Raw genomic sequence first — 17682 nt, forward strand, 5'->3', positions numbered from 1 at the left:
ATAGAACTTGGAGAATTTTTTGGTGGCAAATTTTAGCGGCATTTTAATTTGGATTTGTGCTGCCATTTTGAATTTTGATACCTGTTGTGCATTGTTGTGTGCTGTAAATATGATGCCGAGATCGCCACCAAATACAACAAAAACAAATGCGAGTTGTACTAAAAGTGTTCCAGTTGGTGCCTCCACTTCAGCCGGAGGGTCAAATGTGCCTACCACTGCTGGAACTTCTAGTACACCATTTACAATTGCCGCTACAACAACTACAGGTGTTCTCACACAGCCGATTGCAACAGCAACAATGCAAAATGTTTCCCAAGTTGAGATGGAAAGTATGAGGAAGCAAATTGACGTATTGCAGCTACAACTGGCGAACTCTCAGCGCTCACTGAAAGCTGCATCAACACCGAGTTCAGCACATATGGTTACTGGTAACATTCTAAGTGAGTATAGTGGTGGTTCCAGTTGTGCCCAATCTGAAGTAGACACGAATGGCCCGAGTCTCACACCACAATCTTACGTAACCAATGATCAGCCCACTGTATTCCGCCATAGTCAGCCGCCGTTGCCCAACCGTCGCTGCCAACTTCTCTGCCTGCGTCTCAGTCGCCCTTGACGCAGCCGTTTAATGCCGTTCAACAGTCGCCATATTATAATAACTTCTTGATGCCACCATTGCCAAAGAAGTTGTACGACTTGCCGAGTTTTAGTGGTGTTCCTGAAGACTGGCCAATGTTTTCGACGGCATTTGAACATTCAACGGCAGCCTACCTATATAATAATTTTGAAAATTGTTTGCGACTGCAGAAAGCGTTGAAGGGTGATGCCAGAGAATGTGTGAAGTCGTTGCTCATACATCCGGACAATGTGAACATGGTGATGGAGCAACTGAAATTCCAATATGGCCGACCTGAATTGTTAATACGAGGGCAGTTGAAGCAGGTGAAAATGCTGTAGAGAAGTTGATTGACTTGATCACCAACATTGGATCCGGTACTGGTGCTGCCCCAGCTGCTGCTGCCGCTCCTGCTGGTGGTGCTGCCCCTGCTGCTGAAGCCAAGAAGGAAGAAAAGAAGAAGGAAGAAGAACCCGAAGAGTCCGATGACGATATGGGTTTCGCTCTCTTCGAATAAACTGGGGCATTTCCTTGTTTGTTTCTTTTCCATGTGACACACTTACTCCGAAATCATTTTTAATTAAAAAAATCAATTTTCTCGTGCTGCTTTGGGCTCTTTCGTCAATTTCTTTAATCATTCTCCTGTCAATTCGCGTGGTTACTATTTTGGGTCTGCCCTGTAACGCCTTCAGTTTGAGCCTGGCTTCTTTCTCGGTGCGGTAAATGATGTTGTACACACTTCTCAGCTTACGAGAGGTGACTTTAAAGATTTCTCTTTCGGATTAATGATTATTATAATTAGAATAGACCAAATGTAGCATATTTTCCAAAACCGCTTACCTGCCTTTCTCTTTTTCTGAATATACTGTCTATGTTACACACACAAACATTTATTTATGATAAAAAATTATGGATCCACATGTCCACATACCATAAAAGTCATAAAAATCTTTAATTGGAAAAAATTGCGGGGAAAATCCCACGATTTTATTGCACATTCATTCATTTTGCAATTATTTAGTTGACATCACAAAAACCAGGTACCTATCAATTTTGCCCGTTGTTTTTGTTATTTCCGACCGATTTCTGCATTTATTGGCTTGATGTTGTCATTAACAAGTAAATAAACAGATATTTACAAAAAGCCCAACATTATTGAAAGAATTACTTGTAGTAATTCCTAATTAAATATCTAAATTTTTAAAAATTCATCGTTTGCAATAATATAGTTGACTAACGGTAAATATAGGGGGTTATCATGAATGAAATTTCCCCGTGAGTTCCGTCTTTCCGCCGTTGCAACTTAAGGGGAAAAATTCACGGGGAATTGCCGTTCATGATAACCCCCATAATTTAGTTATGGCTGACTTCATAAATGCATCATTTCCATTGCAAGTGATGACAATCTAATGTGAAGTAGAGTTGTACAATCTAGTTAATTTGAAAGATCTAGTTCAGTAGCTCAGCTCTTTTAACTGAACTAGTTCAGTAATCTAGTTCATAGTTCACTATCCAGTTCAATCATTCGGATCTGAATCGTTCACGTACTCTTAATCGTTCGCTTGATGAAAACACATATATACACCAAATAGGAACAAACATTAGAATAGTATACATTACATTTAGATATCTTTATTCCATTCATAAAGAAAGATTAAGTTTGCATTAAGAATTTCAATATAAGTGGCTGGAAAAAAATCTTATTTGTGTGTGTGGAAATTATCACTGCGAAAAATCTTTGCGTATGTATGTTTTATTTTTTTTCTTTTTTCTATCCAAAACAAGGCACATTGGATTCGATATATTGGGATATGTTACGTCAAACATGTTCTTTATGTAGAAATTACTTTTACTACGATGGGTTGACACTTCACATTGATCCAAAACATAAACAAACTCATTACATTACGAAGGCACCACTTAGCACAGAAGACGGCGTCACTTTATTCATAAGTGAATGCTGAACTAGATTGTGAATCGTTCGTTCGTTGATCGTTCTTCGTGAATCTTTCGGTCGGCGCTCAGTGAGCTATTGAACCATATCGACTGATCTCGTCCATACGCTCGTTTGAATGAATCGTTCAATTAAACTAGTTCGTTCATGAACTATACAACTCTAATGTGAAGACAAAGTCAGTATGAGCTCATTTACACGAGGAAACAATGTTCGCTTGTTTCCTCTAAAACGTGTGTTCCGTTTTGATTCTCATTCGCAAAATTGGTCAGTGTTGGGAACAAATGTAGATGTGATTGTACAAAAACGTACAGAAGGCAGGTAATGTCCAATTTACATTAGCAACTTTTTCGTCATTTAGAGCTGTTTCGTCATTTATTTTCTAAAACAGGCAACATTTTGCGTCATTTACCGTACAAAAATAAATGACGATAGCTACGTCATTTATTCTAAACAACGCACGAAAACACCATACTATTATACGCAACCCTGCTTTTTCGTCATAAACTACCAAAAATGCAACTGTTTTATGATGTCTTTGTTTGTTTGTGTGTGTTGTAGAAAAACAAAAATACTCAAACGATGACAAAAGTGAAAATAAATGGTTAAACAACTTGGAAAAATTATGTTTTTGGTTTTTGGAATTAATTTATTTTATTTGATACACATTTGTGTTGTGAAATTCCTATTTTTCTGAATAAATATATTGTGTGCGTGTGTTTGTGTTATTGTATATGTGTGTATGTGCGATTGTGTGCGTAAGCAAATGACGCAAAAAAACAGATGTAAATGTACTTCATTTGATTCTAGGATTTCGTAAAACGAAATCATTTAATGTGCATATGTAAATTGGACTTAATACAGGTATATTTTACCCACATGTGTCTACACTTTTTACGGAATTTTTCATGAATGGTTATTTATATTATTAACCTATTCATTTTACCTTTTTTTGTAGTTTTCCAAAAAATTGTTTTTTGAATATTTATGTACAATAGGTAGATAATCATTTTTGGTAACTTAATGTAAAAACGTACGTCTACCGTTCAAAAGGTACGCTTGTTAAACAGCGCAACCCTGAAAATGCAATTACGAATGAGAATCAAAACGGAACACACGTTTTAGAGGAAACATTGTTTCCTCGTGTAAATGAGCCCTATGAGTGGCAACACTGACATTGTCAAAAAAGGCACATGTCATTTTACTGCATTAATTTGCGTACTTTTTGTAAAATTGTTTTTTGCTTTCGTTATTTTTTTTTAAATTTATTACACATCATACCACAAATCCGCAATTTCTAATTGTTTTTTCATGTATTTTTCTTGTTTTCTTCGTAAATGTCAGTTGACATAACAGTACTAAAGAAATGTCAATTGTAGTGTAGCACAAGTGGAGACACTGCGCGAATTAGGCAATTACCGCGTGTCGCTGCCGCTCATATATTTTATTTTTGTTTACATTTTTGTTTGATCTCATTTTCACACAGCAACATATGGGTGATGGTGAGACATCAATGACATGACCATCCATATGTTTGCATGTGTGTGTTTCTATGTTTTGATTTATTTTGTTTGGTGTCGTTCTGATCAGTTAAGCCTTTGTTATGTTTTTTGTTTACCGCAGTCCTTTTCTTCTCATATTCTACTGCATTGATTGTCACTCAAACAGGTTTTTGTTGAAACAAACCCGTTAGAAATTTGCAATGCAGTAGAATTTTGTGGTTTATTATTGTCGCCTTTTTTTAATAAATTTAGTTCGTGAGGGATAAAGACTGCGGTAAGTTGTGTGGCTCTGTGTAATTTTTTATTAGTTTTTAATTATATTTTTTTGTTAGAAATAAACGCTACGTGCACTACTAATACCCACATACACATACATATAAATTTATGAAGGTGTTTTTATTTGGTTGGTGGGAATTGGTGGCTCACAGGGAGTTGTTAAATTCGCTATCCCTCCCAGGAGAAACTCACGTCGCAGCCAGCGACAAATTTTATTTCGCAATCTGTTGGGAAATTGTTGGACAGTTTTTGTGGAGAAATTTTATTTGGATTTGCTGAACATTTGTTGAACAATTTTATTGGAGAAATTGCTGTGAATTTATGTTTTATTCCCGTGTTGGAATTTTGTGTTGCCCGTCGGAAAATTGTTTGCTGTTTCGAGAAAGAATTGCTGTTTCAAGAAACAAGTGTGTCGTTTTGCAATTTTGTGGCTCTTTTGGATTTTAAAGTTTGTTGTGCTGAAACTACAAATAAAAATAATTGTGTGGCCCCTTCTGGTGTGAAATTTTGTGGTGCTGAAAATTAAAGTTGGAGCTATTTGTGTGAAATTTGCCACTATTTTGAAAAATTGTCGTTCGTTTGCAAGACTCTGTGTGGAAAATATTGGAGACATTTTTATTTCTGAAATCTGCGCTGCCATTTTTAAAAATTGTTTGCCGCCATAGAACTTGGAGAATTTTTGGTGGCAAATTTTAGCGGCATTTTTTTATTTGGATTTGTGCTGCCATTTTGAATTTTGATACCTGTTGTGCATTGTTGTGTGCTGTAAATATGATGCCGAGATCGCCACCAAATACAACAAAAACAAATGCGAGTTGTACTAAAAGTGTTCCAGTTGGTGCCTCCACTTCAGCCGGAGGGTCAAATGTGCCTACCACTGCTGGAACTTCTAGTACACCATTTACAATTGCCGCTACAACAACTACAGGTGTTCTCACACAGCCGATTGCAACAGCAACAATGCAAAATGTTTCCCAAGTTGAGATGGAAAGTATGAGGAAGCAAATTGACGTGTTGCAGCTACAACTGGCGAACTCCAGCGCTCACTGAAAGCTGCATCAACACCGAGTTCAGCACAAATGGTTACTGGTAACATTCTAAGTGAGTATAGTGGTGGTTCCAGTTGTGCCCAATCTGAAGTAGACACGAATGGCCCGAGTCTCACACCACAATCTTACGTAACCAATGATCAGCCTACTGTATTCCGCCATAGTCAGCCGCCGTTGCCCAACCGTCGCTGCCAACTTCTCTGCCTGCGTCTCAGTCGCCCTTGACGCAGCCGTTTAATGCCGTTCAACAGTCGCCATCTATACTTATAAAAGAGTTCAGTAATGATGACTCACTGACTCACTGATTCACTGACTCACTGACTGACTGATAATCAACGCCCAGACTAAACGGCTAAAGCTAGAATCTTGAAATTTTGGGTGAGGGTCACTCTTGGTCCGAAGGTGTCGGATAAGGCTGGATTTTTGGAAATTCGAACTAGAACTGTACTAAAAGTACTAAAAGGTACTAAATATGGTACCCTTTGTATTAGGCAAACGCGTAGAGCTAGAATTCTGAAATTTGGAATGAGGTTCACTGATGGAGAGTTAGAAAGGTGTACCAAATGGTTTTTGGAAATTCGAACTATAAGTGTACGAAAAGTACTAAAAGTTACTAAATTTAGTACTATTTGGTATTACGTGAACGGATAGATCTAAAATCTTGAAATTTGGAATGAAAATCAAGGTTTAGAAGATGAGTTGATATAAGGAGGTGGTTTTGAAAATGTGTACTCATGTGTACGTATGTACTAAATGGTACTAAATTTGGTACAATTTGAATTTGGGCGAACCGATGAAGTTGGAATTCTGAAATTTGGAATTACTATTACTGTTGGAGCGTAGGTTTGAGATATGGAGGTAGTTTTCGAAATTCGTACATATGGGTACGAAAGGTACTAAATAGTACCAAATAAGGTACAATTTGGATTTGGGGGAACGGATGGAGCTGGAATCCTGAAATTTGGATTAGGATTACAGTCGGGGTGTAGGATAGAGGTATTTTGGAAATTCGTACTTTTGGGTACGAAAAGTACTAAATGGAACCAAATTTGGTACAATATGAATTTAAGTGATCGGATAGAGCTGGAATAGTGAAATTTGAAATTAAGATTACTATTGGAGTGTGGGATTGGGATACTTTTGGAAATTCGTACTTATGGCAACGAAAAGTACTAAATGGTACCAAATTTGGTATAATTGGATTTGGGTGATCAGATACATTTGGAATCCTGAAATTCGAAATTAAGATTACTTTTGGAGTGCTGGATAGAGGTAGGTTTGGAAATTCGGACCTATGGGAACAAAAAGTACTAAATGGTACTAAATTTGGTACAATTTGGATTACGGTAATCTGATGCAGCTGTAATTCTGAAATTTGGAATTAAGATTACTGTTGGCGTGTAGGATTGAGGTAGTTGTGGATATTCGTACTCTTGGGTACGAATAGTACTAAATAGTACCAAATTTGGTACAATTTGGATTTGGGTGAACGTATATAGCTGAAATTCCGAGATTTGGAATAAGGAGTACTATTGGAGTGTAGGATTGATAAAGTTTTGGAAATTTGTAGTTATGGGTAGGAAAAGTACTAAATAGTACTAAATTTGGTACAATTTGGATTTCAGTGATAGGATACATTTGGAATCGTGAAATTCGGAATTAAAATTGATATTGGAGTGTTGATAGAGGTAGGTTTAGAAATTCGTACTATGGATACGAATAGTACTAAATGGTACAAAATTTGGATTTGAGTTATCGGATGTATCTGGAATTCTGAAATTCGGAATTAAGCTTATTGTTTGAACATAGCACTGAGGTAGCTTTGAAAATTTGTACTTACATATGTATGTGTACGAAAAGTACTAAATGGTACCAAATCTGGTACAATTTGGATTTGGGTGAACAGATATAGCTGGAATCCCGAGATTCGGAATAAGGATTACTGTTGGTAAGTAGGATTGATGAAGTTTTTGAAATTTTTAGTTATGGGTACGATAAGTACTAAATGGTACCAAATTGTAATTTATGTGATCGGATACATTTGGAATCCTGAAATTCGGAATTACGATTACTGTTGGAGTGTTGAAAGAGGAAGGTTTGGAAATTCGTACTTTGGATACGAAAAGTACTAAATGGTATCGAATTTGGTACAATTTGGATTACGGTGATTGGATGCAGCTGTAATCCTTAATTTTGGAATTAAGATTACTGTTGGCTTGTAGGATTGAGGTAGTTCTAGAAATTCGTACTCATGGGTACGAAAGTACTTAATGGTAGCAAATTTGGTACAAATTTGGAACGGATATAGCTGGAAACCCGAGATTTGGAATAAGGAGTACTGTTGGAGTGTAGGATTGATAAAGTTTTGGAAATTTGTAGTTATGGGTAGGAAAAGTACTAAATAGTACTAAATTTGGTACAATTTGGATTTGAGCGAACGGATACATTTGGAATCGTGAAATTCGGAATTTAAATTGATGTTGGAGTGTTGATAGAGGTAGTTTTAGAAATTCGTACTATGGATACGAATAGTACTAAATGGTACCAAATTTGGATTTGAGTTATCGGATATATCTGGAATCCTGAAATTCGGAATTAAGCTTATTGTTTGAACATAGCACTGAGGTAGTTTTGAAAAATTGTACTTATGGGTACGAAAAGTAGTAAATGGTACTAAATTTGGTACAATTTGGATTTCGGTGATCTGATGTAGCTGCCATCCTCAAGTTTGGAATTAAAATACCTGTTGAATTGTAGGATTGATAACATTTTGAAATTTTTTAGTTATGGGTAGGAAAAATACTAAATAGTACTAAATTTGGTACAATTTGGATTGAGCGAACGGATAGAGTTGGAATCAAGAAATTTGGAATTAAGATTACTGTTGGAGTGTAGGATTGAGATATGGAAGTAGTTTTTTGAAATTCGTACTTATGAGTACGAAAAGTACTAAATTTGGTACAATTTGGATTTGAGCGAAAGGCTAGAGCTGGAATCTTGAAGTTTGGAATTATGATTACTGTTGGGGTGTAGGATTGAAGAAGTTTTGGAAATTCGTACTTATATGTACGAAAAGTATTAAACGGTACTACATTTGGTACAACTTGGATTTAAGCGAACGGGTAGAGCTAGAATCAAGAAATTTGGAATTAATATTACTGTTGGAGTGTAGGATTGAGATATGGAAGTAGTTTTGGAAATTCGTACTTATGAGTACGAAAAGTACTAAATTTGGTTCAATTTGGATTTGAGCGAACGGCTAGAGCTGGAATCTTGAAGTTTGGAATTAAGATTACTGTTGGGGTGTAGGATTGAGAAAGTTTTGGTAATTCGTACTTATATGTACGAAAAGTACTAAACGGTACTATATTTGGTACAACTTGGATTTGAGCGAACGATTAGAGCTAGAATCTTGAATTTTGGAGTTAATATTACTGTTGGGGTTAGTTTTGGAAATGCGTACTTAGTTTTGGAAATGCGTACTTATGCTTACAAAAAGTACTACATTTTGTACAATTAGGATTTGGGTGAAATTATAGCGCTCGAATCCTAATATGTGGAATTAGGTACACTTAGGGGTACGAAATGGTTCCATGTATGGTACAATTTTGTATTGGATGAACGGATAGATCTGGATTCATGAGATTTGGAATTAAGATTACTGTTACCATTTGCTTATAACGTCCGATTTAAGAAATATGTGCCATAAATATACGAAAAGTTGTAAATAAGGATTTGGTACAATTTGTTATTGTGTAAAGGGAATTTTGAAATAATAGGAGGAGGTTCGTATTTATCTATTTACATGTAAACTACTACATAGTTCTATAATTGGTTCTGGGGGAACAGATAGTGCTGGAAATGAGGATGGCGGTTGTTGGGTTAGGCCGTATTTGCGCTGAGAACATCAATTAAACTATTTCAAAAAATGTGGATTGCTCTTGATGTGTAGGCGTGACGAAAATCGAACAAAAGTGGTACGTATTAGTACACAAAATGTTTCCACCATTCTATATTATATATTGTTTATTTGTTTTGTATATTTAACGCATACGAAGTAGCGGGCACTTTGCTAGTATTATAATAACTTCTTGATGCCACCATTGCCAAAGAAGTTGTACGACTTGCCGAGTTTTAGTGGTGTTCCTGAAGACTGGCCAATGTTTTCGACGGCATTTGAACATTCAACGGCAGCCTACCTATATAATAATTTTGAAAATTTTTTGCGACTGCAGAAAGCGTTGAAGGGTGATGCCAGAGAATGTGTGAAGTCGTTGCTCATACATCCGGACAATGTGAACACAGTGATGATCAACTGAAATTCCAATATGGCCGACCTGAATTGTTAATACGAGGGCAGTTGAAGCAGGTGAAAATGCTGTAGAGAAGTTGGTGCCACTTGCAATAAAAGTACAGAATCTTGCCGCCTTTTTGGAAACAGCAAATGGTCATCAACATTTATCAAACCCTACACTAATGGATGAGTTAATTCAAAAGTTGCCCATGAGTAAGGTTTGGAATGGGCTCAGTACTCGTCGAATTTGGAATGGTGGCCTACAGTTTTGGATTTCAGCAATTGGTTGAAAGGTGTTGCCAATTTGATTCGAAGTGTCCAGCTTACAACAACAAGTCGTCCAACAGGTGAAACCAAGAAAAAAGTGGTTCTGTATGCATCCGATGATCGAGATAAAGAAGAGGAGTGCCGATTATGCCGAGGATAACACAATTTGTTTGATTGCAAGAAATTTCATTCCATGCCAGTGCCGAATAAATGGAATGAAGTGAAAAGGTTAAGGTTATGCTTTTCTTGCCTTGGTAGTGGACATTCTACTAGAAATTGCCGCCGTAGAAAAGAATGTCAGGTGAATGGTTGCCAAAGAAAACATAACAAATTGCTGCATGATAAATCAAAAGAAGTTGGCGAAAATAATTCAAATTTAATTTGTGTTGCTACTCGAGGTGATTCAGATGCCGAACCAGTATTGAGTTGTGTTTCCAGTATTTGTGACAATTCTAACTTGTTGTTCCGTGTGGTGCCTGTGAAGCTTTATGGTTCGAACTGTGTTGTTGAAACGTTTGTCTTGTTGGATGAAGGTTCATCGGTGACCATGATAGACAGTTCGTTGGTGAGGCAGCTTGGACTTAGTGGCCGTCAAAGCAATTTGAATTTAAGCTAGTATGGTGGTAAGTCGTCTCAAGAAAGTGCAATGGTGGTTGATCTTCATGTGAGTGGCACTTCTAAGAAGAGGAAGTATGCTTTAAAAAATGTGTATGGTGTTCCAAATTTGAAATTGCCCACTCAAAGTTTCAACATGAAGTCAAATAAGCATTATGAAGTGCCAGTGAAGCCATACAGCAACGTGACGCCTAAGATCATTGTCATTTGGGGTTGCCAGATGAAGTTGTGCCATTAGAAGAAGGTGGACCTTATGCAGGTGTGTGGAAGACAGCCCACATCCCAGACATATTTGCTGACAGCTCAGCCAGAGCAAAATTTATATGATTTGGTGTCAAGTTACTTCGAAACAGAAAATTTTGGTGTGAAGGCCCTGCCGACAATAGAGGGTAAGGATGATGTTCGTGCTAGACAGTTGCTCAAGGATTTTACGATAAAGGTTGCCGGAAGATTTCAATCCAGACTACTATGGCGTGATGAAAATGTAATCCTGCCGGATAGCTATTCCATGGCCTTTAATCGACTTGTTGGAATTGAGCGGAAAATGAAGAAGAATCCTGAGTTTGGTGCCGACTACAAAAGAATCATTCAGGATTATGTCAATAAAGGGTATGTACGAAAGTTAACATCATCCGAAATATCTATTTGTAGCCCTAGAAGTTGGTATCTGCCACATTTTGGTGTGTTGAATCCCCTGAAGCCTGGGAAACTTCGCCTAGTGTTTGATGCTGCCGCCAAAGTCGAAGGAGTTTCTCTAAATTCGAAATTATTGAAGGGTCCTCAACAATATAGACCGTTGCCTGCCGTCTTGTTTAATTTTCGAATGGGGAAAGTTGCTGTTTGTGCAGATATCAAAGAGATGTTATGTCAACAGCTTTAAAACTGCAGAGAAAGCCATAGTGATATCAATGCAAGTACGTGAAATACATAAGTCAGCTGTTTCGAGTTGCGCAATTTCGCATCGAATTCAAAAGAGGTTGTCGTGGCTCTGGAGGTTAATTTAGGAAGAAATTTCAACTTCCGTGATGATTTAGCCGATGTTCAGTTTTCCACAGAAAAGATTTTGGGCATGTATTGGCATCCTGATGACGACGCATTTAAGTTTGAGGTGAAATTCCATCGAGTCAAACCAGACGTCATCAGTGGAGAAAGGTGCCCAACAAAGAGTGAATTGTTGAGTGTTGTCATGTCCGTATACGAACCCCTAGGCTTATTAAGTCACTTTATGGTAACTGCTAAATTATTGTTGAGAGAAGTCTGGAGATATGATATTCGGTGGGACGAAGATATCCCAAATGAACTGTTTGACATATGGAATAATTGGCGTGATGAGTTGAAGAATGTGGCCCAAGTGAGTGTTCCTAGATACTATTGGATTGTCTGAAAAAGTCGAGTTGCACATTTTCGTCGATGCCAGCGAAGACGCATTTGGTGCTGTGTCATATTGGAGGTCAATAAAGTCAGATGGTGAAATTAAAGCCTCATTTATTACCTCAAAAACCAAATGTGCTCCGTTGAAATCAATGACCATTCCCAGACTTGAACTACAAGCTGCTGTATTGGGAACTCGTTTGTTTAGCTCAGTTACCGTTTCGATAGCTCAGTTACCGTTTTTTGAGCAGTGGGGAGAATAAGAGAAATAAAAACAACCAGTATTTATTCTTAATATAAATATAATTGAAGTTTATTGGTGATTCTTTTCTTACAACAAAGATTACCTTTTGTAATCGGTGGTAGTGGCGACATAGGCCTTTTAGTAATAACGCGTAGACGTTATTCTTCAACAAATGACTAATGACAAGTGAATGCTGAGGTTCTGAGTGATCGCGGAGGATCTCATGTCATATACTAATACAATTACAATTATTCCATTGAGAGCAAAGTGAGCAAACCGACAACAACCGATGCCCAGTGGCGATCCGAACACTACGGTATCCGCAGAGGGAATTGTAGAGGAGATGCCAGCGCGCCAATCAGCATCCGCGATTGATCGAGCAGGGGAAGTTGAGGGACAAGGTATCTAACTTATACATTGCCGCCCACCTTGATACACATAAGCGTGGATCAACAAATTAAAGCTAGGTATAATTACGATAAAGATTTATAATCATCCTTATTACGGTTGGCGTAGTCGTAGACGTTCAAGTGACGTAGACGTTGTCGTAGTCGTAAGTTACATTTTTTATGTGATGAAAAATGATATATAACGACAATTTTTTACTTTTATAGCATGTTATATCCTTAAAAAATCGAAAGAAATACATTCGTATTTCCCAGAACGTATTTCTAGTTTTAAATATAACATTTATTTTTTTTGTTACGACAAATCGGTATTACGTTTGGCGTAATACGACAAATGGGTATTACGTATGGCGTTGAAATACGAGGAAAGAGTCGTGCCCGATTTTGTAAACGACAGCATATAAAAATAGAAACAAATCAATTTCAAAAGATTTTTTAGCATTGATTATTAAAGTATACTTTTATTCATTTGCATAAGATAAATTTCGTATTTTTATCAGATGACAAAATTTCTATTGAAAATCTGTTGGAGTCCTCATATAACGATTCAATGCAAATTTCTTAGTTTTTGTTCAAGAGATGATTTCAAACTAATTGTTTTGAATTAAAAAAATATATACAGTCAACCAAAAAAGTCTACATACACCCTATAAATCTCGAGTTTTAAGGGTAAGGAAGCATTTTTATGAAAATCCAAGTACATAGTTTTATTTCATATCCCTAATAAACAATATTACATACAACAAAAATATATTCCATAATACGAATAACGGTAAATTCTATAAAAATTAAAAAAGTAATAGGGAAAAAGTGTACATACACCCAATGAAATATTAAGATTACCGTAAAATTTATGGAATAAGCAATACAAATTTTACATTTTATTGCTTTATCAAATGTCTCTGGTTGTCTATGATATATTTTAGACAAAATTGGAACATATTTGTGCTTCAATTGTCGTTATTTTAGGTCAGACTTCGCGTATAGCTCGTTAAGGCGGACCCTTGCAGATTTCTTTGAGTTTTTCAGTCTGGTAGTTTATGAAACCCCAGGAAATACAGTGGGACTAATTATTTCAAGATCCTAGAGCGCTTTGAAGCTGTTCTTATGGAAAATATATGCTCCTGAGCTTTGCTAAATATGCGAATTCCTGAGTTTTTCATAAATTTTATAGTTTTCACAGCATTTCAAGGGTCAAATTACACACAAGAACCTTAGAATAACCTTGTAATACATTTTTGGGTCTTAACTCAATCAGTAATGTACAACATTATTCTGCAAACCCGCTCCAAAAGTTTCCAAAGCATCAAAATAAAAGCACCTCCAAAGAATGCATGAAATTTGTATGAAATTTACACTGTTTACTATTATGCTTTCGTATTATGATCGTTAGGGTCACTTGAAGCGCTATAAATGTCGGAAACTTTTACATTGCTGATTCAAGGGATGCTCGAGGATTGTACCGGACTTTATTACAAGGTAATTCGAAGGCTTCTGCATGTAATTTGCCCCTTGGAATGTTGTGAAAACTATAAAATTTATGAGAAAACTCATGAATTCGTATATTTAGCGAAGTTCAGGAGCATATAATGTTTACAAGGACAACTTCAAAGCGCTCTAGGATCTCAAAATTATCAGTCCCACTGTATTTTCTGGGGTTTTATAAAGTAACAACCTCAAAAACTCAAAGAAATCTGCAAGGGTCCGCTTTAACAAGTTATACGCGAAGTCTGACCTTAAATAACGGCAATTAATCCACAAATATGTTCCTATTTTGTCTTAAATATGTCATAGACAACCATAGACATTCGATAAAGCAATAAAATGTAAAATTTGTATTGCTTATTCCATAAATTTTACGGTAATCTCTATATTTCATTGGGTGTATGTACACTTTTTCCCTATTATTTTTTTAATTTTTATTGCATTTACCGTTATTCGTATTATGGAATATATTTTTGATGTATGTAATATTGTTTATTAGGGATATGAGATAGAACTATGTACTTGGATTTTCATAAAAATGCTTTCTTACCCTTTAAACCCGGGATTTATAGGGTGTATGTAGACTTTTTTGGTTGACTGTATATTTTTCAATTTTGTATGAGAAAAAAATGTCGTCGTAAATGTTACGTGGTACCAAAAAATATCCATACGACAACGACTACGCCAATGACCACAAAAACGTCTACGCCGAACACTTATTTTGATTGTAAAAACTGTAGGGTTAGTTGTTCTTCTGAGTTAATAGTTTAAAAATGATCTACTAATAATTCTATTAATTTTGGTACCAAAAGAATTCTTTAAAAATTTAAATTTTTGCTTTTTTGTACAAATACATAATAATACCAATTAGACGTTACGACACGTCAGTTTGTAATTTTGGATACGACAACGCCAACCGTAATAAGGGTGAATATTGTGCAAATGTGTTAATAATAGGATTCACGAACGTAAATTCAGATTTCAATTGAGCTATAGTTCAAATTGGGAATTAGCGATTTCTATAACGAGTAATTAAGAAATGATCGTCTCCGATATTCGCTCGATTCAAGAATATGGAGACGAGTTATTGATCAATTCAATTTTAGTTTCAAGCGATTTATTTCAAGAATGGACTATTGAGGTCGACTTTCAATATCAGATGCGAGATTACGTACCAGCGGCAAGAGGAACCGAACCGGTGAGGAGGTACCCAAAAATAGACTTTTGGGCCAGCAACGAATCCAAACGATTTTTGGCGGTACGGCTTCGAGAATTTTAGGGTATAGATCAGCGCCAAGTAGCAAATCTATTGGGCTGTCATCAAACGAATCCGCTATATCAAGATTAGGAATCTGTGATTTCAAGTTACGAATAGGGGGAGGGTCGATCGATTTCCCCTTTACATTAGGCAGGACTAATGCTTTAGTTTCAACAATGCTAGAGGTATTTTTAGGGGAAGACAACTGAAGAGAACAAACTTCTCTTGGGGTACCCGACTTTGTTTTACTGGAACAAGATCCAGCAGGGCAAGTAGAAAACCCAATAGTTTTCTTAAGTTTCTTTGACACAATTGAAACTTTGGACGATGCTATCTAAGGAAGAGTTTGGTGTTGTCCGAAGACCGATCCAACAAACGCGGTTCTCGTCTTTCGACATCAGTAAAAGCCGGTTAGGAGGATGGACGCGACAAAGAAGGGCTAAATACTCGACTTTTGACCTTGGTAAAAGCCGGAGAGGTATTTGAGCGCGACAAAAAAGGGCTAAATACTCGACTTTTGACTTTCGTAAAAGCCGGAGTTGATTTCGTCAGCGTTGAAGCTAATACTCGACTTTTGACATATATAAAAGCCGGAGGGGGGTTCACAGATGGAGAAGCAAGAACTTTACTACTGCTCAAGGTATCAGTGTCTGGATGATTGATTTGATGTTTGTTAGAAGAGCGGGTCGACATAGTACACTTAGACTCTCGACTTTTGACATTTGTAAAAGCCGGAGAAGTGAATGGAAAAGTAGAACTGCCTGGAGGCTGTCTGGGCTGGATTTAAAATGAGTCCACACTCAGTGCCATTCATCTGGTGAACGGGTTGGTGGACCACAACTATTTAATTGCTCCGCAACATCCTTCCATACCTCATCAAAAGTGGCTTTGGTTTCGCCAAAAAGTGTGACTCCACGGGCTACGTTTGGGTGAGCTTCCATTTTTTCAACCAGTATTTAAAATTGCTGTTTTGTAGTAATTTTTACCATTATAAGTACTGAAACACAAAAAAACTTATATAAAATTAAATAAATTCACTTAAAATAAATGAAAATGTTACGTTTCAATTTTTCGTTTTTATTTGTTTGTAAAAATGCACGGCGACAGCTAATTTGTTGTCGCCGGAAAATGAACGTTAAGAAGTTTTTACACAGTTCCACAAAGGTTCTCCGGTGCAAACTTACTTTTGCATTTTGTATGGCTTAAAGGTAAGGCCGCCATCAGACCATCTGCTTTTTCACATGTATGGGATCAGCTGTTCTGTATATTAGTATACCCAAAGTGACTACATACATGTAAAAAAGCAGATGATCTGATGGCGGCCTAAGGTAACATTAGGCAAATATTTGCGTAAATAATGAATTAAATGTATGCACACTTGCTCTCAGTAAGCGCACTGCCGGCAAAACTCTATAGCCCTCGGCACATACGGTCCGTTTAGTGACACGTTGGGACACGCGTTGTCCCAAAACAGTTAAATTATGTTTTCTTAAGTTTCTTTGACACAATTGAAACTTTGGACGATGCTATCTTAGGAAGAGTTTGGTGTTGTCCGAAGACCGACCCAACAAACGCGGTTCTCGTCTTTTGACATCAGTAAAAGCCGGTTAGGAGGATGGACGCGACAAAGCAGGGCTAAATACTCGACTTTTGACCTTGGTAAAAGCCGGAGAGGTATTTGAGCGCGACAAAAAAGGGATAAATACTCGACTTTTGACTTTCGTAAAAGCCGGAGTTGATTTCGTCAGCGTTGAAGCTAATACTCGACTTTTGACATATATAAAAGCCGGAGGGGGGTTCACAGATGGCGAAGCAAGAACTTTACTACTGCTCAAGGTATCAGTGTCTGGATGATTGATTTGATGTTTGTTAGAAGAGCGGGTCGACATAGTACACTTAGACTCTCGACTTTTGACATTTGTAAAAGCCGGAGAAGTGCATAGAAAAGTAGAACTGCCTGGAGGCTGTCTGGGCTGGATTTAAAATGAGTCCACACTCAGTGCCATTCATCTGGTGTACGGGTTGGTGGACCACAACTATTTAATTGCTCCGCAACATCCTTCCATACCTCATCAAAAGTGGCTTTGGTTTCGCCAAAAAGTGTGACTCCACGGGCTACGTTTGGGTGAGCTTCCATTTTTTCAACCAGTATTTAAAATTGCTGTTTTGTAGTAATTTTTACCATTATAAGTACTGAAACACAAAAAAACTTATATAAAATTAAATAAATTCACTTAAAATAAATAAAAATGTTACGTTTCAATTTTTCGTTTTTATTTGTTTGTAAAAATGCACGGCGACAGCTAATTTGTTGTCGCCGGAAAATGAACGTTAAGAAGTTTTTACA

The sequence above is a fragment of the Musca autumnalis genome, unplaced genomic scaffold (assembly GCF_047663935.1).
Source record: "Musca autumnalis isolate F117 unplaced genomic scaffold, ASM4766393v1 scaffold_1, whole genome shotgun sequence".
NCBI classification, from domain to species: domain Eukaryota; kingdom Metazoa; phylum Arthropoda; class Insecta; order Diptera; family Muscidae; genus Musca; species Musca autumnalis.